Raw genomic sequence first — 20895 nt, forward strand, 5'->3', positions numbered from 1 at the left:
CAGCCTAGACCAGGAATGTTCATAGCGCAAGGCGTTAGGAACTCATTGTACTTGGTTCAGGGTTTAAGTTTCTTTTTTTTTTTTTTATTTATTCCCTTTTGTTGCCCTTGTTGTTTTATTGTAGTTATTATTGTTGTTGTCGTTGTTGGATAGGACAGAGAGAAATGGAGAGAGGAGGGGAAGACAGAGAGGAGGAGAGAAAGATAGACACCTGCAGACCTGCTTCACCGCCTGTGAAGCGACTCCCCTGCAGGTGGGGAGCCGGGGTTCGAACCAGGATCCTTATGCAGGTCCTTGTCCTTTGCGCCACCTGCGCTTAACCCGCCTTGCTACAGCCCGACTCCCTAGGGTTTAAGTTTCTTTTTCTGCTTAGTCATATTCTCTCTCATTACCTTTCCCCAAATACAACTGACAAAGTAATATCTCTGTCACAAAATATCTCTGTAACAAATAATGCCAATTGTACATGCTCTAAATACCACTTATTACCACTACAATATTATTTTGGAGCTGCTCAGTCCTATAAATGAAAAGGAATTTCCACAGTGTGAAACCTGGAGCTAGTCTCAAGAGGAATCTAGGCTTCTTCAGCTACTCTATGTGATGTTGGACACATTAAATTTGTTTCCACATCTACAAAAAATTGTAATACAAACATGACCTACTTGATAGAACTTTTCCCCCCCTACATGGAATCAACAGCTCTGGTAGACTTGTTCAGATAGTCAGAGACAGGGACCTTACTATTCCCATATTGCCATACCTGGGGTCCTAATGGCAGCAGGCGCCCTCCCAGGTGAGCTCTTCCACCAGACTTCCTAAAACCCTTAGGACTAAATATGTTTCACTTCGCACAGTAATTAGTGTAAATTCCAAGCACACAGGAAACGCTACAAAAATGTTTTCTAGGCAAATTAGGAGTGGTGGTCACCTGGTAGCACGAGGCAGAGCTGAGAAGGTAAGTGTTTACAGGGTGCTTCCCTGATCTTAATGCGCTTTAGATGTCATCGAGCCGTCCTCCGCCCCCCCTCCCTTGGGATGGGAGCATCTTGTAGTTGGACTAGAAACTTCCACTGGGCAGTGGAGAAGGTGGGTTGTCGGAGGCGATCTTACACACAGGTTATAACTTAGGGCGTTAAGAGAGGTGTCCACACAGTTCTAGCAAGAAGGTGTGCTCCTTGTATTTAGAGCGAGCTGCACGGAGATCGGAGGCGCCAGAGGACCGGGAGACCCGGGCGTGTGTCAGAAGGGCGTGCGGTCCAACACAGAACTTCGCGGGGCTCGCGGGTCCCACACCTGTCGCGGCGCCGAGAGGGAGCTCGTGCGCGCGCGTGTAGACGGGGGGTCGCTGCACGCCCCCTCCGGGCGGCCGAGACCGCGAGCTTGGAGCGCGTCGTGGGAGGTGTCGTTACACACTTCCTGTGGGTCTCGCGGACCACGGCGCGTTTCCGGTGCCGGCTGGAGCCCGGGGTCCGAGCCCCCGCCCCGCTCGCCGGCGCCGCCCCGCCCGCGCCCCGCCCCCCGACCCCGCTCGCCAGCCCCCGCGCTCCGAGCCGGGCGCGCAGAGCCTGGGGCGCACAGAGCAACGCGCGCGGGTCGCGGAGCCAGGCTGGCGCCCCCGTCCCCGCCCCCGCCCCCGCCCCGCGCCTCCGCCCGCCGCCCGCTCGGCGCCTTCCCAGCTCCACTCGCATTCGCTCTCCGGCCCTTCGCCCCCTCCGTTCCGTCCCGTCCAGTCCCGACAGCCCGGCTCCCGCAGGCCCCCCCCATCACCCGCCGCCCGCGTTCCTATGGACAGACGCACAGACACCTGCAGGTGGGTGAGAGCCCGCGCGCGGGGCGGGGATGAGCGCGCCTGAGCTGCGACCTGGGTCGGGGCGCCCCTTTGTGCAGGGGGCGGGCGCTCCGCGGTCGGCTCTGCCTCCCCCTCCACCCCTCACCCCTCACCCCCCCCCCCCCCGCCCCGGCGGCCGTGCGGTGTGACCCGACTGAACCCTCCTTTTGTCTCCTCTGGGGCTGGGAGGGAAGGCCGAGAGTCAGGGCTGAAACCCGCGCGGCCCGATGTCGCCCGCGACAAGTCTGGGGGTGTGTGGGCTGGAGACCCCACGCGGCCGAGAGGGCTGGGGGCAGCACCCGCCGCCGCTCCATCTGCCCCTCCCGGGCTGGCCGGCCGCCCAGCATCTCCAGTCGCCGCGGCCGCGCTGCAGGGGTCTGGCTCGCCTTCTCCCGCTCCTGGGTCGGCTTGAGGTGGAGAGCAGGGCAGGAAGGAGAAAGAAAAGACCTGCCCCCGTAGTTTGCAAGTCCTAAGGTGGTCATGAAGAGGGAGGGAGAGAGGTGGTTCAGGGTTCTGCCCCACTTGTTTCCCTCCAGGGAGGTGAGCCGAGGTGCAATTGGGGCGTGTGTGAAGGAACGTGCATCGCCGGGTCTCTTATTTATTGTTTCTAACGGAGGAGGGCTTTCTCCAAAGGCTCTTCCGCGGCCCCCTCCATTGCCCCCCTTCGTCCTCCCTCTTCATCCGAGGCTGCGCACAGTGATTAGTGTTTGTTATCGAATACATCGAGAATATATTCTCCCCGCTAGGAGACTGGACTAGCCAAAATAAAAATGTTTTTGGTTTTTTGATGGATTTCTTTCTCTTCTCACCTTTATATTCGATAGAGACTTAAAGGCCAGGAATAAAAGATGAATATGGCTGTGAATTTTACAATTTTTCATTCATATATATACATATTTATATATGTTTTAAGTTTGGCGGTAAAGTTTTGTTTTCTAGACTCCTTAGGATTAAATGCATGACAGCATCTTCTACCGATTAAATAGTTAACAATCAAGAGAGTCAGGTTGTGGTAGCTGCTACATTAGAGGTTCAACTGGAATGGAATAAACAATTATTTAGCTTTCTATTCAAAGCAGAAAAGAAGGGTTTTTGTTGTTGGTTTAAGATATGAACGTTTTCTCAACATATGGGGGGGCATATAGGGTCCCCCCTCCTTTCCTAATCCTTGTTTTGTTCTTGTGTATTTATGCATTCTCTATATAGAATGAGATGGTTGGGTTGAAATATGTTTTGGAAAGTACTGTAGGTGATATTTCTGATTTATATTAATTGTTTGGCTAAGTTTCTTATGAATGGTTCTGTGTAGTTATAGGTCTACAAATGATAAACGAATAACCCAGAAGATGAACTTAAGATTCAGATACTTAATGTGAACGTGGTATTATATCTTTGTATTAATCTCAGTGTATTGCTCACTTCTGGAGACTGTGTGTGGCTATTGTGTTAGAATCCATGTGGAAACAAATCTAGCGTTTATCAAGGAGACTAAAAATATAGTTTGGGGGAACAACTGTATCTGGAAAATGAAGACTTTCTTAAAAAAAAAGAAAGGAAGGAAGAAAGAAAGGCATTATAATCCAAACTTGAAGGTAAAAAGCATGGTGGGATTTTTTTTGTTACTTGAATTTCCGTGAATGAGATGTAGAAATTCATTGGAAACCAGTATACTACCTATACCTTTTAAATTAAATAAGCGGATTTATGTTAATATAGAGGGGAAGCAGTTTAGCAAGCCGGAAATAGTGGTCTTTTTTTTTAAAATTAATATTTATTCCCTTTTGTTGACCTTGTTTTACTGTTGTAGGTAGTTATTGATATCGTCGTTGTCAGATAGGACAGAGAGAAATGGAGGAGGGGAAAGACACCTGCAGACCTGCTTCACGGACTGTGAAGTGAGCCCCCCCTGCAGGTGGGGAGCTGGGATCCTTATGCCAGTCCTTGTGTTTTGCACCACCTGCACTTGCTGCCGCCCGACTCCCGAGGTCTTTTTCTAATAGAAAAATCCTAGATTTGCCCCTCCCTCCCAGTTAGAACAACACATTGGTATTATTAGCATGGCTAATTTTGTAAATGTCCCTCATTTGTTCAGATTGAAGATATTGTAAGATTAATTTTGAGTATGCCTAAGGTGTACAAATTTATGCACTTGGCTTAAAGTTTAGAAGTGCCTGCACTTAACAACAATCTCACCACAATTCCTTTGAATTGATCACATTTTGTTGCTACTTTTTTTGACATTGCATCTAGATTAGATAAATGAATTTAAACTCTGTGCAAAGGCACAAAACTAGGCCCTACCAAGCCCCTGAGTAAGGTTTCTCTTCATTTTCTGTTAAGTGTGGGCCAAAGAAAGCGAGTATTTAAATTCCTTTCAGCTTTATTTTGCCTAGTGGAGTTCTTCTTCTTCTAGCGTTTGCCCTTCTTCCGTAGCCAGTCAACAGCGTCAGGTTGAGCCTGATGTAAAGTTTCGAGACCTAGTGGAGTAGAATTAAAAAACACTCCTAGACTTTCAGAACCACTCCCCAGTTTCAGCTCTTAACATACACACTCTATTAGTTCTTAGAAGTATTAAAGATAAGGCAGTAAATTAAATTGCTTGTTTATGTATTTGTTACAGGACTGTCAGTCATAGTGATAAAGTTTAACAAAGAGTCATTGTATAAACTAAACTTTAATAAAGAGTGGCATATGCTGAGAATTATCTGACAAAGTTGTGGTTGTGTCTAATAATTTCTGGGCTGACTAAAAGGTAACTTTTTTGCTTTGCTTTGTGTTTACCTTTTGATTGTGATATATAGATATTAATTTTTTAAAGAATTTCTTTTTAAATTATCTTAATTTATTTATTGATACAGACAGCCAGAAACCCAGAGAAGGAAGGGTGAGATAGAGAGGGAGAGAGACAGAGACATCTACAGACCTGCTTCACCACTCGCAAAGCTTTCCCCTTGCATGTTGGGGCTGGGGGCTGGAGCCCAGGTCCTTGTGCATTGTAACGTGTGCTCAACTAGGTGTGCCACCACCTGGCCCTAGATATTAATTTTTTTGAGACTTGTACAGTTGTTATATTTTAACATAGCATTCTTAAGGACCTTATATATTTTCAACTGTTTTCATTTCTGGTACACTAATGCTTAGGAAGTTAATATAATTGTTTTTTACTTTACTTTTTTTCTTTTTAAAGATTTTTTATTTTTATTTATTAATGAGAAAGGAGGAGAGAGAGAACCAGACATCACTCTGGTACATGTGCTGCTGGGGATCTCAGGATCTCATGCTTGAAAGTCCAATGCTTTATCTACTGTGCCACCTCCCAGACCACTGTTTTTTACTTTTCAGGATTGAAAAAGTTTCTGCTACTTTTGATATTATGACAAATGCTCTCATCAGAAGATTTGAATGACTGTAAAGTTGTATTTTTAAATATAACTCAGCAGATGCCAGGTAGTGGCACACCTGGCTGAGTGCTCACATTATAGTGCTCAAGGACCCAGGTTCAAGCCCCTGGTCCCACCTGCAGGGGGAAAGCTTCATGAGTGGTGAAGCAGGGCTGCAGGTGTCTCTGTCTCTTTCCCTCTCTATCTCCTCCCCTCTCAATTTCTCTCTGTCTCTATTCAATAATACATAAATAAAAGTAAAAAGAAAACTTAAAAAATAAAATAAATATTACTCAGCAATATAAACAGATGTCTAGCAACTTCAAACAAACACCCACTAGGTTACCCACAGTTAAATTAGAAAAACTTTAAAATCCACAGATTTTTCTTACCTTTTCCTGTTACAAGTGTGGGGCCATTAAAGCAAATTCAAAATAATCTCATTATATATCCTGGAATGCTCAAATAACTAATATTATCACAAGCAGTGACCAAATGGAAAGTTGAAAAGTAACACTTTTTATAATAGGCATCTGACTTTGACGTCTTTCTTTTTGCAATATTTCTGGGGGATGAGGATGGGGAGGGAGGAGAGTAGGTCTGACTTACTGGTGTAGAGGACCTTGACCTCTCATCCCAGCCCTTATCATCCTGATTGTCTAAGGAAAGCAGAAATCCATGCTGCTTGCTGAAGATGGAGAATGTATTCTTGGATTAATATTCTGCTACCAGATGTATGAGGCTGGCTCCAAAGAAGCTTTTTCTCTTAAATACTGTCAAAAACAGGGAAGCTGAAGATTGGAGAGAAGCCATTTATTTTGAACAGTTTATTTTCTGACATTTTGTGTTTGTAAAGAAACCTGCTCATAATATTTACTTAAGAAGTCTACATAGTTGCCCAAAGAAGAGGAATAGGTTTCTTTTTCCTTTTTAAAAAAAGTTTCCAGAGAGAGTTCAACTCTAATATGATACTTCTTGACTTTGCTTCTGATTAATTGATTTATGGACTTTATTTACCAGCATAATTGGAGAATTCTTTTGCTGTACTGAAATTGCATTCTGCTTGTGCTCTGGTCTGTTTCCTAGGTAACAAATGCACTGCATAGATTTCATAATGAGGACTGTGACTGGCTAGTAATAGTGTAAATTCTCTTGTTTGGTAAAGCTTAGTTTCAAATTCAAATAAAGGTCAAGAAACCAAAAGTATTGAAAATGCAAATTTTGCATTTTATTTTGTCAACAAAGTTTAATATACTTTACTGGAGAAAGGCAAATAATACAGCAGTATTCAAGTTTGATTTGCAAAGTTTTACACTTACATTGCTGAATAGTTTTTAAAAACTGTTTCGTAATTGGTAATAACAACAATATTATATATTTAAGAAGTATTTTATCAGACTAACAAGAGAGTTCACCTGGGAAGGTTTCTGCTTTGCTTTGTGTGTAACCAAGGTTCTACTCTAGTGCCAGTCACACTGGAAGAAACTTCTGTGTTTTGCTTTCTTTGTCTCTTACTGGTTCTTTTTCTGAAAAAGTCTACTAGGAGCTGAAGCCTCCCGGAAGATCAAAAAGAAAAGAAACATTTTATCACACTATATATAAGGAATTCAAAGATACTTGGTGAAGAACATCAGAAATAGGGCCTTTCGTACTTAAAGATTAGTGAGTGATGTCATGTATGTATCCAAAGATAAGTTGTGTAACTTTTAATGAAATCTGATTTTTTAAAAAATCTGATTTTTAAAACTTTAACAGTAACCTGGAGGGTGGTATACTGGTTAGAACATGAAGTTAAACTTAAAGCTAAAAGCATGAAGTTAACCTTTAAAAAAGTGGATTTTATTTTATTTATTTACTTATTTATTTATATTTATTTCCCCCTTTTTGTTGTCCTTGTTTTCTATTGTAGTTATTATTGTTGTTGATGTCGTTGTTGTTAGATAGGACAGAGAGAAATGGAGAGAATAGAAGACAGAGAGGGGAGAGAAAGATAGACACCTGCAGACCTGCCTCACCGCCTGTGATTCCCCTGCAGGTGGGGAAGCTGAAGGCTGGAACCTGGATTCTTAGGCTGGTTCTTGCGCTTTGCACCACATGCGCTTAACCCGCTGTGCTACCGCTGACTCCCATTTATTTACTTTTAACCAGAGCACTGCTCAGCTCTGGCTTGTGGTGCCGGGGATTGAACCTGGGACCTTTGGTGCCTCAGGCATGAAAGACTTTTTGCATAACCATTATGTTACCTCCCCAACCCCATGAACTTAAACTTAAAAGCTTGAGGTTTGGGGGCTGGGTGGCAGTATACCTGGTAGAACACACATTCTGCCATGCACAAAGACCCAGGTTGAAGCCTCTGGTCCCCACCTGTATGGGGAAAGTGTGTGTTCTATCAGGTGAGCTATCTCCTGACCTTAGTTTCTTTTCTTTTTTTTTTTTTTCTTTCCCTCCAGGGTTATTGCTAGGCTCGGTGCCTGCACCATGAATCCACCACTCCTGGAGGCCATTTTTTCCCCCCTTTTTGTTGCCCTTGTTGTTATAGCTTCGTTGTGGTTATTATTATTGCCATTGTTGATGTTGTTCTTTGTTGGATAGGACAGAGAGAAATGGAGAGAGGAGGGGAAGACAGAGAGAGGGGAAGAGAAAGACACCAGCAGACCTGCTTCACCGCCTGTGAAGTGACTCCCCTGCAGGTGGGGAGCCCGGGGCTTGAACTGGAATCCTTACGCCGGTCCCTGCTCTTTGCGCCACATGCGCTTAACCCAACTGCGCCACCGCCCAACCCCCCCTGGCTTTAGTTTCTTATCTTATTTCCTTTCTAATTATATTTTTCTTTCTTTTTTGTGGAAATGCTGTCTCCAAGATAGTATTCTTTCAGTGATACAAGTTCATATCTCCCTGCAATATGGGCTTAGAATACTGAATCTTTTTGTTAACGATTTTTAAGACTTACTTATTTTAAAGGGGGGAGGGAGGGAGGGAGGAAGAGAAACAGACAGAGAGAGAGAATTTGAACCAGAGCATCACTCTGGCATATATGATTCTAGGGCTTGAACTTGAACTTCATGAGCTCTTTTTTAAACATTAGTAACTTTTAGAAAATATTTTATTATTATTTTTGTTGTTGTTGTTGTATAGAGACAGAAATCAAGAGGGAGGAGGGAGATAGAGCAAAAGAGAGACGGGCTGGGGACTCATAGCTTGGTCCTTGCACAGGGTAATGTATGTGCTTTACTGGATAAGCTATTTCTTGGTCTCTTATTTGTATTTAAAAATACCTTAGTTTGGGGAGTTGGGTGGTAGTGCAGCGGGTTAAGTGTAGGTGGCACAAAGCACAAGGACCTGCCTAAGGATCCTGGTTTGAGCCCCGGCTCCCCTCTTTCAGGGGAGTCGCCACTTTCAGGGGAGTCGCCACTTTCAGGGGAGTCGCCACTTTCAGGGGAGTCGCTTCACAAGTGGTGAAGCAGGTCTGCAGGTGTCTATCTTTCTCTTTCCCTCTCGGTCTTCCCCATCTCTCTCCATTTCTCTCTGTCCTATCCAACAACAACGACATCAATAAAAAATTTTTAAAAAATACTTTAGTTTGAAAAGTTTAAAGTAGAAAATTGATTTTTGGGGGCTGGGCAATGATGCACCTAGCTAGTGCACCTGTTATCATGCACAGGGATGCAGGTTCAGGTCCCTAATACCCACTTGTAGGGGGAAAGCTTCATGAGTGGCGAAGCAGTACTGCAGGTGTCTCTCTTCTAGCACCTTCCCCTCTCAGTTCCTCTGTATCCTATCAAATAAAGTTAAAAAGTTTAAAAGCAAAAAGAAAATTAATTAAAAAAATTTTTTTTTATTTAAGAAAGGATTAATTAACAAAACCATAGGGTAGGAGGGTTACAACTCCACACAATTCCCACCACCCAATCTCCATATCCCACCCCCTCCCCCGATAGCTTTCCCATTCTCTAGCCCTCTGGGAGCATGGACCCAGGGTCATTGAGGGTTGCAGAAGGTAGAAGGTCTGGCTTCTGTAATTGCTTCCCCGCTGAACATGGGCGTTCACTGGTCGGTCCATGCTCCCAGTCTGCCTCTCTCTTTCCCTAGTAGGATGTGTCTCTACTAGGGAAGCTGAGCTCCAGGACATATTGGTGGGGTCTTCAATCCAGGGAAGCCTGGCTAGCATCCTGATGGCATCTGGAACCTGGTGATTGAAAAGAGAGTTAACATACAAAGCCAAACAAATTGTTGAGCAAGAAAATTAATTTTTATATGTGAGAGACACATATCAAAAAGAAAGATTATTTCACCACTGTCATTTGTGATGTTCTGTTCTTTATATTCAGCCATAATTGAAACTAAGGCCGCCTCCTATATCCAGGGCATGCACTCTTGCAGAGCCACTCCCTGAACTGGAAAATCCTTAACAAGTAGTTTAGAGTACTTGTGGCCATATTCAGTAAAAGTACTGATGTGTGTGTGTTTCACATAAAGTCTGAGGACCTGCTGTTTCTTTTTTTTTTTTTGTCTCAAGTGCTTTCATCATGAGTTATACACTATATTGATCACTTCATATAGTCCTTGGCCATGATATATATAAACTTCAACTTACCTTTTTCTTCATATGTCTTTTTTACATTCCATAGCTTCGTGAATGGTACTACCTGGCCACCTATTTCTGTAATTCAGAAATTGTGAATCTTCAGTCTCATGTTCCATACCTAATCAAGTCTTTGATAGTCAGTTTCTATTTTTGTCAGTTCTGTCAATTAACATAGATCACATATTAACTACTCTGTTTCCCTTTGCACATCATTAATATTAGTTCTACAGTTAAGTATGTTTAGTGTGCAATGTAAGTCTTTATGCTGAGTCTTATGTAATTATCTGGTAGTCTGAAGCTCATTGCATCCTCATAAATGACTCATCTGAGCAATATCTAATATTTAAAACTATTTCTACATGGCTTTTATATTTGAAGGTCAGTTTTGCTGGCTCACATTTTCTTTCTTTGGTATCTTAAATGTGTTACTCTGTTGCAGAGTTTGGCAGGCGTTTTTGGCTTTGGGGGGGCATAAACCAAGGCCACAATTATTCAGTTGCTATTGTAGAACAAGAAAAGTCAGAAAGAGTACATAAATGAGTAAGTATGATTGTGCTTTAACACAGTTTTTTTTTTTTTTTTGGTTGGGAAATATGTTTATTTAAAATAACCAAGGGACACTTAATTCCACTCCTTACATACAATTAATTTCCCCCCTCTCGTATTAATTAACTAGTGATGTATATGACTACATTTTACTAGAAGTGTACATAAACACCATTCCCACCACCAAAAGACTGTGACCCATCCCTCCCACCCACTCCCACCCCCCACTGGCCCAGGAAGCTGCATGTCTACCCCTTACCTCAGGGTTATTACTTTGGTGCCCTACTTACAATTTGGTCAGGTCCTGCTTTTAGTTTCCCTTTCAGATCTTCTTCCTCAACTTCTGTTGATGAGTGGGATCATCCCATACTCATCTTTATCTTTCTGACTTAGCTCACTTAACATAATACCTTCTAGCTCCGTCCAAGATGGGTCAGAGAAGGTGGGTTCATTGTTCTTGATAGCTGCATAGTATTCCATTGTGTATATATACCACAGCTTTCTCAGCTACTCATCTGTTGGGCACCTGGATTGCTTCCAGGTTTTAGCTATTATGAATTGTGCTGCTATGAACATAGGAGTACACACCTCTTTTTGGTTGGGTGTTATGTAACACAGTTTTATATAGCAAACAATGGACTGTAGTTTGTCAGCAGCCATAGTTTGTCAAGGCTTTTTTTTTTTTCTTTCTCTTTTTGGTTCAAAAAAGTTTATGTTAACAATATGACTTTCTCTTTTTCATGTGACTATGTCTTTTTGCCCAGATGTCCAAGTTATTTTTCATCTTTAATGACCAATTATATTATTAAATCATGCCCTAAATGTTTTTTCTGTTGCTTTTTTCATATATATAATGTGAATTTTATTGTTGACTTACATTTTTAAAAAATATTTTTTGTTACTATCTGTATTTATTTATTGGGTAGAGACAGAAATTGAGAGGGAAGGGGGATGTAGAGAGGGAGAGAGAAAGACACTTACAGAACCACTTTACCACTTGGGAAGCTTTCCTCCTGCAGGTGGGCATCGGGGGCTTGAACCACGTCCTTGCACATTGGAACGTGTACTCAACCAGGTGTGCCACCAGATCCCTTGGCTTAAATATTTCTCATAATCTCATCAACTGTAGATCTTGGTACTTATTCTATTTCCATTGTTTTTATTTCCTTATTTGGTGTTTGCTGTTACATGTCTGTGGAATCTTCTTTGCTTGTCTTTTATATCTATACCTTTCTTTAATTTGTTTTTATTATGCTATTTTATATTTATTTTTTCCTCTTTATCTTTTAGTTTCTGTAATGTACATTATATGTATCTACCTATTGTGTCTAGTGCTCTTCCTATTCTTTCAAATATATATATTTTTAATATTTATTTATTCCCTTTTGTTGCCCTTATTGTTTTTTATTGTTGTAGTTGTTGGATAGGACAGAGAGAAATAGAGGAGGGGAAGACAGAGAGGGGGAGAGAAAGAGAGACACCTGCAGACCTGCTTCACTGCCTGTGAAGCAATTCCCCTGCAGGTGGGGAGCCAAGGGCTCAAACCCGGATCCTTCTGCTGGTCCTTACGCCTTGCACCACGTGCGCTTAACCCACTGAGCTACCATCGGACTCCCCTCTTTCAAATCTTGTCCTGAATTATGTCATATCTTTCTGTATATACTCTTGTTATTTATGCTATTTATTTATTTAGGTTTTTTGCCTCCACGGTTATCGCTGGGGCTTGGTGCCTGCACTATGAATCCAGTGCTTCTCGAGGCCATTTTTCCCATTTTGCTGCCCTTGCTGTTGGATAGGACAGAGAGAAATTGAGAAAGGAGGGGAAGATAGAGAGGAGGAGAGAAAGACAGACACCTGCAGACCTGCTTCACTGCAGGTGGGGAGCCAGGGACTTGAACCGGGATCCTTGCTCCAGTCCCTGTGCTTTGCGCCACATGTGCTTAAACCAGCTGTGCTACTGTCTGGCCCCCAGTTTTTCAATTTTTAACGTGTGCTATTTCATTGCTTCTATCATTCTCCTCATTTATTTGAATTCATATTGAAGTACAGTGTTACAGTTCTTTATTGTGTCATGCAAGCTAAAGCCTCATTATCCAAAGTAACTTGGTCAAAATCAGACTTATTGTGTAGAAAGGTGAAAAGCACTTAAGTTTAAGGATACAGATACTTTGAAGTGTGATTTATCTGGGGTACATCAACATAACACTGTATCACATAGTATATATAGTTGCCATTTGGGAAGAATTTCAGTTTGGGTTGATTGCATACAGTGCTACAAACATCTAGAACATTGATTTGGTAAGTACATATCTTTGAGTAGAATTATTGAGTCATAGGATATGCACTTGTACAACTTGAGTAGTTACTGCCAAATATCTTTCCAAAGTGCTAGTACTCCATTTATATTTCTCTACCAGTTGATACTTAGCATGGCAATGGATGAGAATTCCGGTTATTCTACATTCCTACCAATACTTGATATTCTTTTTTTTTTTAAATTATATTTATTTATTTATTTTTCCTTTTGTTGCCTTTGTTGTCTTTTTATTGTTGTTGTAGTTATTATTGCTGTTGTTATTGATGTTGTCATTGTTAGATAGGACAGAGAAATGGAGAGAAGAGGGGAAGACAGAGAGGGGGAGAGAAAGACACTTGCAGACCTGCTTCACCGATTGTGAAGTGACTCCCCTGCAGGTGGGAAGCCAGGGCTTGAACCTGGATCCTTCTGCTGGTCCTTGCACTTTGTGCCACGTGCGCTTAACCCACTGCACTACCGCCCAACTCCCAATACTTGATATTCTTAATCTTTTAAACTTTATTTCATATGCAATAGAGAGTTTCATGTGATAGATCATCCAGAGCAGCACTCCAGGGATGGGCTGGGAGCCTAAACTGTGCAAACCCTGTAGTCTTACCAATAGCTGCTAATCTTCATTTAATCATTTTTGTACATGCCACTTTAATTTTAAGAAAGTGGTCATATTTTTAAGTACTTCTCTTAGGCAACAGAAGAGAAAAATCTTGACTCTATAAGACTACAAAACTACCATGGCATATTCCCACAATCATCAGAAAAACCTTTTATTAAAGCACAGGGAAATCCATCAAATTTAAACACGAACAAGAAAAAAGTACAGTCTAATCATTATGTAGAATACTTCCCTGAGACCGTATTCAAAGGAAGTGCTGTAGTAGGCAAGGTCATGTGGAAGAAAGTCAAGTGCTTGAACTGATGACCAGCATTTACTACAAGACATGTGAAGTCATCTTTGGCCTTACAGTTCATCTCACTCAGCAAGTAATAGTAGCCACAGGAACAAATCCCGGTTAAACAAGAAGAGAAAATGAATGAACAACTCACCAATATTTTCATTTGTGTGTAGTGATACTGTGGTTTTAACTTACATTTTCCAGATTGTATATCTTTTCATGTACTTATTTAACATCTATATATCCTCTTATGTGAAATGCTTATTTATGTCTTTTACTCTTTCAATTGATATTTTTTTTCTATTTGAGAGTTTAAAAAACTATGTTCTAGATGCTAGTTTTATTTTTTATCTTTGTTTATTGGGTAGAGTCAGCCAGAAATTGAGAGGAGGAGGGAGATAGAGAAGGAGAGAGACGGAGAGAGACACCTGCAGCCCTGCTTCACCACTCGTGAAGGTGGGGACGGGGCTGTTGAACCCAGGTCCTTGCGCACTGCAATGTGAGCACTCAACCAGGTACACCACTGCCCAGCCCGAGATGCTAGTTTTTGGTCAAATATGTAGTTTGAAAATGTTTTCTTCTTGTCTGTAGTGTTTTTTAGTCCACTTAATACAGGTTTTCACAAAACAAAGTTGTTTTGTTTGTTTATTTTGTTTAGTTTTCCACCAAGAAATGAACTCAGGACCTCATGCATGCATGATTTTATTTATAGAGAGTGGAAAGAGGAAGAGAGAGTATAGTATGGTATGCTCTCATCTATAGCTCTTCTGGTGTTGTCCATGGGGCTACTATGTGGTCCCAGGACTTAAACTCATGACTATTATATACAAAGTATTTAATTTTTTGACCAATGTTTCTTTTATAGATTATGCTTTTGGTCTCAAATCTAAGAACTATTTGTTTAGCCCTGGATTCTAGAGATTTTACCTACTTGTACTGTTTTCTACAAGATTTTTAGTTATTCTTAAAAATTTACTTAATTTACATATACGAGATAGAGTTTCACATGAGACAGAGAGAGGAGGGAGTGGGATAGGAAAATAGAGATAGAGAAGAAAATAGAAGAGAAGAACAGAGCAGAGCAGAGCAGAGAAAGAATAGAGAAAAGTAAAGCACCACTCTGGTACATGTGGTGTTGAGGCTTGAACCAGGAAACTCAGGCTTGAAAGTTTGGTATTCTGTCATTTGAAATATTTTCCCCAGACACCATGTGTTTTTAGCTTTATATGTAAGTGTGCTATCCATTTATTTATTTATTTATCTTGCATATAAGAGAAAAAGATGAGAAGGAAGGAGATGGGGGAAGGACACCTAAGTATCTTTCCACCATTCCTGGAATTCCACTTCTTTCCACCCTTGGTACTCTCATGTAGTACTGGGGATTGAGTCCAGAACTTATATATGGAAGGCTTGCACTGCACCCATTGAGACATCTCTCCAACTCCCTTCTGTCTTTGTTGTTATCAAAGGAGTAAAGTTTAAGTAGTTTGACTCCTTTCATTCCTTCCTTCTTTGACCTGTGGCTGTCCAGTGGCTACAGCATCATTTGTTAAAAAGGCTATTCTGATTGGGAGGTAGCACACTCAGTTGAGTTCATATATTTCCATGCTCAAGGGCCCTAGTTCAAGTCCTGGTCCCTGTGTTCAGGGGAGAAGCTTCACAAGTGGTGAAGCCATGCTGCAGATGTCTCTTTCTTTCTCCCATTCTGTCTCCCATCCTCTCTGTTACTGGTAAAATAAAAGAAAGAACACAAGGCTGTCTTTCCATTTAATTGCCTTTGCACTTTTGTGAAAAATTAATTGAATGCATGCATGTATAAGTGTGTTTCTTCATCTGCTTAATCTATTTTTATGAGTAGATTTGAGGAGCATTTGCTGCCATCCTGTTTTTTTTTTTTAATTTCTCTATTGGGGATTAATATTTTACAATCGACAGTAAATATAATAGTTTGTACATGCATAACATTTCCCAGTTTTCCACACAACAATACAACCCCCACTAGGTCCTCTGCCATCCTGTTCCAGGACCTGAGCTTTCTCTCCCCACCCACCCCAGAGTCTTTTACTTTGGTGCAATACATCAACTCCAGTCCAAATTCTGTTTTTTTCTTCTGATCTTGTTTTTCAACTTCTGTCTGTGAGTGAAATCATTCCATATTCATCCTTCTGTTTCTGACTTATTTCACATGACATGATTTTTTTTAAGCTCCATCCAAGATGGGCTGAAAATGGTCACCATTTTTATTCTGAAAATGTCCAGTAGTTCTAGTTTATCTATCTCTTCATTTAGCTCCCTCATTTCTTTATTGACTTTCTGCCTGGATGATCTGTCAAGTTGAGAGAGTGCGGTGTTTAAGTCCCCTACTATTACTGTGTTGCTATTAATATATTCCTATAGCTCTTTCAGGAGTTTTCGACGTATTTAAATGCCTTCTCATTGGGTGCATAGATGTCGATGATAATTAAGACCTCTTGATTGATTGATCCTCTGAGTACTAATGTCCATTCCTATCTTTTTATTTATTTATTTATCTATTTATTTATTTTTATTTTAAGGTTTATTGTGTCAGATATGAGAATACCTGTTCCTGCTCCTTTTTATGGCCCATTGGCTTGTATGGTAGTTTTCCATCCTTTCACTTTGACTCTGTGTTTGTCTCATTGAGTTAGGTGAGATTCCAGCAGACAGTTGGGTTGTGTTTTCTGATTCATCTTCCTACCCTTTGCCTTTTAATAGGTAAATTCAGGCCATTGACATTTATTGATACTATAGATTAAAGATATTTTAATGCCATTATTGTAGATTTTTAGAATGTTCTGATATATGGCATGTTTATGGTGATCTGATTGTTTATTATAAGAGACCTTTCAGAGCTTCTTTCAGGACAGACTTGGTGATAGTCTGAGAAGGTTTTTATGCCTCCATCTAGTCTGAATGAGTCTAGCAGGATCTAGTAGTATTGGCTGAAAGCCTTTTTTTTTTTTTTTATGGTTAGTTGTTTGGGATTTCTGAATCACTTTATTTGTAAACCCATGCTATTTTATTTTTTAAATTTTTATGTTACAGAATTACATGTCGACAGGGGTTTGAATCCACACCATTCCCACCACCAGAGTTCTGAATCTTTACTCTCCCCACTGCAATCTACCACAGTTCCCCTAAAGTTGTAGACATGGACCAACCATCTTCTTTACAACTATCTATCCATATTTATACATAGTTGCCCCTTCTTTTTCTGATTCAGTCCTCTCCCTCTAAACCACTCATGACATCATATGACTCATGACATCATAAGTCCCTCTCCTTTTCCCTCTCTCTCTATGGGTACTGATGGAGCTGGAGTGCAAAACCCTCTTATCTTCATCCTATCACTTCTCTCCCACTGGCAGTATGGATCAAGGTTGTTTATGGAGAGCAGAAGGTAGGAGTTCTGGCTTCTGTAGCTGCTTCTCCACTTAGCATGGACATTGACAGGTTGATCCATACCCCCAGCCTGTGTTGAAAGCCTTTCTCATTAAGCGCTGGATAGGTATCTTCCCATTCTCTTCTGACCTGTAGTGTTTTTATGGAGAAATCTACAGCTAATCTTAAGGGTTTTCCTCTGTAAGTGACTCTTTGTTTTTCTCTTGCAACCTTCAGGGTCCTTCCTGTATCCTTATTCCTTTTCATTCTAAATATGATGTGTTTCAGTGTCTTTAAGTCTGGGTTAATTCTTTTTGGGACCCTCTGGGTTTCTTGAACCTTTATGTCTTTTATGTTGTCTAGACTAGGAAAATTCTCATCTGTTATGTCCTGTAGAATGCTTTCTTCCTCTGGCAGGCCTATAATGCATATATTATTTCTTTTGAAGTCATCCCACACATCTCTGTTGTTGTTTTTAGTATTTCTTAATCTCTTTTTAAGATCTCTTACTTCTTTCTTAGTTTTCTCTAGTTCATCCTCAATCTTGCTAATTCTGTTTTCTGCCTCATTTATTCTATTTTCTATCCCCTCTGCTGTTTTTTGTAGCTCAGCTATTTTGTTACCCTGTTCTTATATTGTATTAGCTTATTCAGCTCGTTGTGCTCTTAGCTCAGCTAGTTCATCTTTCAGCTCTCTAATTACCTCAAGATAGTTACTGCTTTCTTTCAGAGTCTCATTTGTTGTTTCTGCATTTCTGATGACAATTCTTTCAAAGTCTTTACTTACTCCTGTGACTATTTCCTTAACTAGTTTGGATGTTGCCTCATTATTTTGTGCTTCTATCTTTGGAGGGGCTTTTAGCTGGACTTTTGTCCTGGTTCATTTCCTCAATGTTTCTCCTTGGTTTAACAATTATTATAGTATGTTATGAGGTCCTTCTCTCAGTACTTTTCAGTGCACTGATCACTCTTGCCTGGATGACCTGTGTCTAAGTAAGGTACTTAAAGAGTTCACAGTTGTGGAAATCAACAGTTATTTCAGTGTTGTTGTTGTTTTTTTAACTTTTTAAATTAATATATATTTATTTCCTTTTCGTTGCCCTTGTTTTTATTGTTGTAGTAATTATTGTTGTTGTTACTGATGTTGTCATTGTTAGATAGGACAGAGAGAAATGGAGAGAGGAGGGAAAGACAGAGAGGGGGAGAGAAAGACACCTGCAGACCTGCTTCACCTCCTGTGAAGCGACTCCCCTGCAGGTGGGGAGCCAGGGGAACGAACCGGGATCCTCATGCTGGTCTTGTACTTTCCTGCCACATACGCTTAACCTACTGCGCTACTGCCTGACTCCCCAGTTGTTTCAATGTTATCTCAGTCCCTGAGTTGAAGCACAGTGGCAGTTAATGCCTCTTTTGTTCTTTTTCTTCCCTGTAGGTTCTGGTAGCTTGAGGGCTTTTACCTGTAAGTAGGTTTTTTAGCTTAATCTTTCACTCCTGACCAAGTGATAAAAGAGGGTGGTAGAGAGATAGCACAGTGGTTATGCGAAGAGACTCCCACACCCCAAGGATTCAAAGCCCTGGGCTTAGTTCAGCTTCTCTGCTGGTAGCCAGAGCCAAGCCGGACAGCCCTGCTTTGCCCTGTGAGTTTTTAAACAAGTCCCGTTTATAGTCTGTGGGTTCTGAGGCAATTATTCACCATGTTCTCATCAGGAAAACAATGTAGAAATGCTCCCACTATACAGCCTCACCTCTAGTCCACTGGGTTGTAGATCTTCTCCTGAGTTTCCTGGTTAGTTCTCTGCCCACTACCTCCATGCCAGCACAGGGCCTCCCCACTGCTGCCCCAGCCTCTTAGGGGCAGTAGGAATGGAGACTCATAGTTGCATTTGGTGAGTCTTCAGTTGTCTTTTTGTTGGTAAAGCAAGACTGGAGGTGGTGCCTCAACCAGCAGACTGCCGGACTGTTACCAGCTGCTCAGGAGTTGATATGGGCTTTAGCTCCAGGAGTCTCTCTTTAGGTTCCTCTCTGTCCATGAGCTGCATGTGTTTTCATTCACTGGTGACTTGGTGGGTTCCCAAAGTAGTTCTAATCTTGTCTTGTTGCAGTCTCCACCATCCTGTTGTTGATGAGTCCTTGCTCATTCCTAAGTATATGTGTGTATGTATGCATGTGTGTGTATGTGTACTTATTGTTGTCTTTTCCTGTTGGTCAAATGATTAAAATATCTAAATCTATTTATACCAGCAGTGGTGACAGGAGATAAAGTAGAGAGTGATGAGTGAAGTATAAATCCATCTGATAGTGTATATACTCAAAATTCTATTATTTGAGTGTCCTCTAACCTTAGAGGCTGGAAGGCACTAAACCCAATAATGAATATAGTTGATGTTGAGTTTTTCTAGAAAATGATTTAATTTTAAAAATATATACCAAAAAAACTTTTGTAAAATGGTGTGTGTGGGGGTGGGGTGGGAGGGGATTCAACTTATACAGTACTTTCAGAATCTGTGAGAAAGATGTTAGATGTATTTTTCTTTTTGCCTCCAGGGTTATTTCTGGGGCTCAGTTCCTGCACCAGGAATCCACTGCTCCTGGAGGCCATTTTTTCCTCCCCTTTTTTTGTTGCCCTTGTTGTTGTAGTTAAGGATTATTTTATATACGCAGTACATACCAGTTTACTATTTGAGATTGCCTACAATTCTATTACTTTTTTTTTTTTGCCTCCAGTGTTGTTGCTGCGGCTTGGTGCTCCAGGAGGCTGTTTTTTCCCCCTTTTGTTGCCCTTGTTGTTTTATCGTTGTTGTGGTTATTATTGATGTTGTTATTTGATGTCGTTGTTGTTGGATAAGACAGAGAGAAATCACAACAGGAGGGGAAGATACAGCGGGGGAGAGAAAGACGTCTGCAGACCTGCTTCACCACTTGTGAAGAGATCCCTCCTGCAGGTGGGGAGCCAGGGCTCGAACCAGGATCCTTCAGTTGGTGCTTGCACTTCGTGCCATGTGCACTTAACCCACTGCACTACTGCCTGACCTCAGATTGTTACTTTTTACAGAAAAAAAAATTTGAAAAATGAAGTACTTTTACAGTGTCAGCTTTTTTTTTTTTCCAGTACTAAGTCAGAAGGATTACTTGCTCAAGCTGCTGTTTTTGTTTTTTTTTTTCCTCCAGGGTTATTGTTCCTGGGCTCGGTGCCTGCACCATGAATCCACCGCTCCTAGAGGCCATTCCCCCCCCCCCTTTTGTTGCCCTTGTTGTTGTAGCCCTGTTGTGGTCATTATTATTACCATTGTTGATGTTGTTTTTTGTTGGATAGGACAGAGAGAAATGGAGAGAGGAGGGGAAGACAGAGCGGGGGAGAGAAAGTGCTGTTAAAAATTCGGGACGGCTCCTGCGGGGCGGGTAACAGAGACGCGGAGACAACAGCTGGGCAGGGAAGCTGTATTTCTTTATTCAGGAACAACGATTCATAAACTAAGACAAACTAATCACCAAACAGAATTCCGCTGTCTCTTTGCGGCGGCGCAAGCACTCTCTCCAACTCTGGAACTCTGGCGGGTTTTCTAGGGGCGGGGCCAAGCGGCCCATGAAATCTAACTGGACTGATCTAATTCTCTTGGTGGGGGAGGGCTAGAACAAACCAATGTAAAGCATACGACAAGAAAGCTAGACACCTGCAGACCTGCTTCACCACCTGTGGAGCAGCTGTGCCACCGCCCGACCCCCAAGCTGCTGTTTTTTAAAGTGTGTGTGTGTGTGTGTGTGTGTGTGTGTGTGTGTGGAGAGAGAGAGAGAGAGAGAATCAACAGTACAAAACTTAGTGCTATAGTGCTCCCATGGGGTATACTGGAGGCTTGACTATGGGTTGTGTACATGATAAGCAGGTGTCCTTCTATGTGAGCTATTCTGCCCCCATCCCCCATGCAACTAAGTAAATGTGGGTAT

At 41.6% G+C, this 20895-nt stretch overlaps 1 protein-coding gene across 11 annotated transcripts in view; it reads left to right on the top strand.

Annotated features, from left to right (window-relative positions):
* Positions 1 to 1676: 1676 nt before the first annotated feature.
* The window catches only part of KIAA1958 (KIAA1958 ortholog), a 245450-nt gene continuing 226231 nt past the window's right edge, over positions 1677 to 20895 (top strand). For 3 of the 11 annotated variants that reach the window (XM_007534758.2, XM_060199953.1, XM_060199954.1), the window contains exon 1: positions 9656 to 10336. The gene's annotated coding sequence lies outside the window, so the exon portion shown is untranslated. Of the gene's footprint in view, positions 1814 to 9653; positions 10337 to 20895 lie in introns of those variants that run through there. The other 8 variants (XM_007534757.2, XM_060199952.1, XM_060199957.1 and 5 more) reach the window with 6 other exon arrangements.

This window comes from Erinaceus europaeus, chromosome 10, assembly GCF_950295315.1.
Source record: "Erinaceus europaeus chromosome 10, mEriEur2.1, whole genome shotgun sequence".
NCBI lineage: Eukaryota > Metazoa > Chordata > Mammalia > Eulipotyphla > Erinaceidae > Erinaceus > Erinaceus europaeus.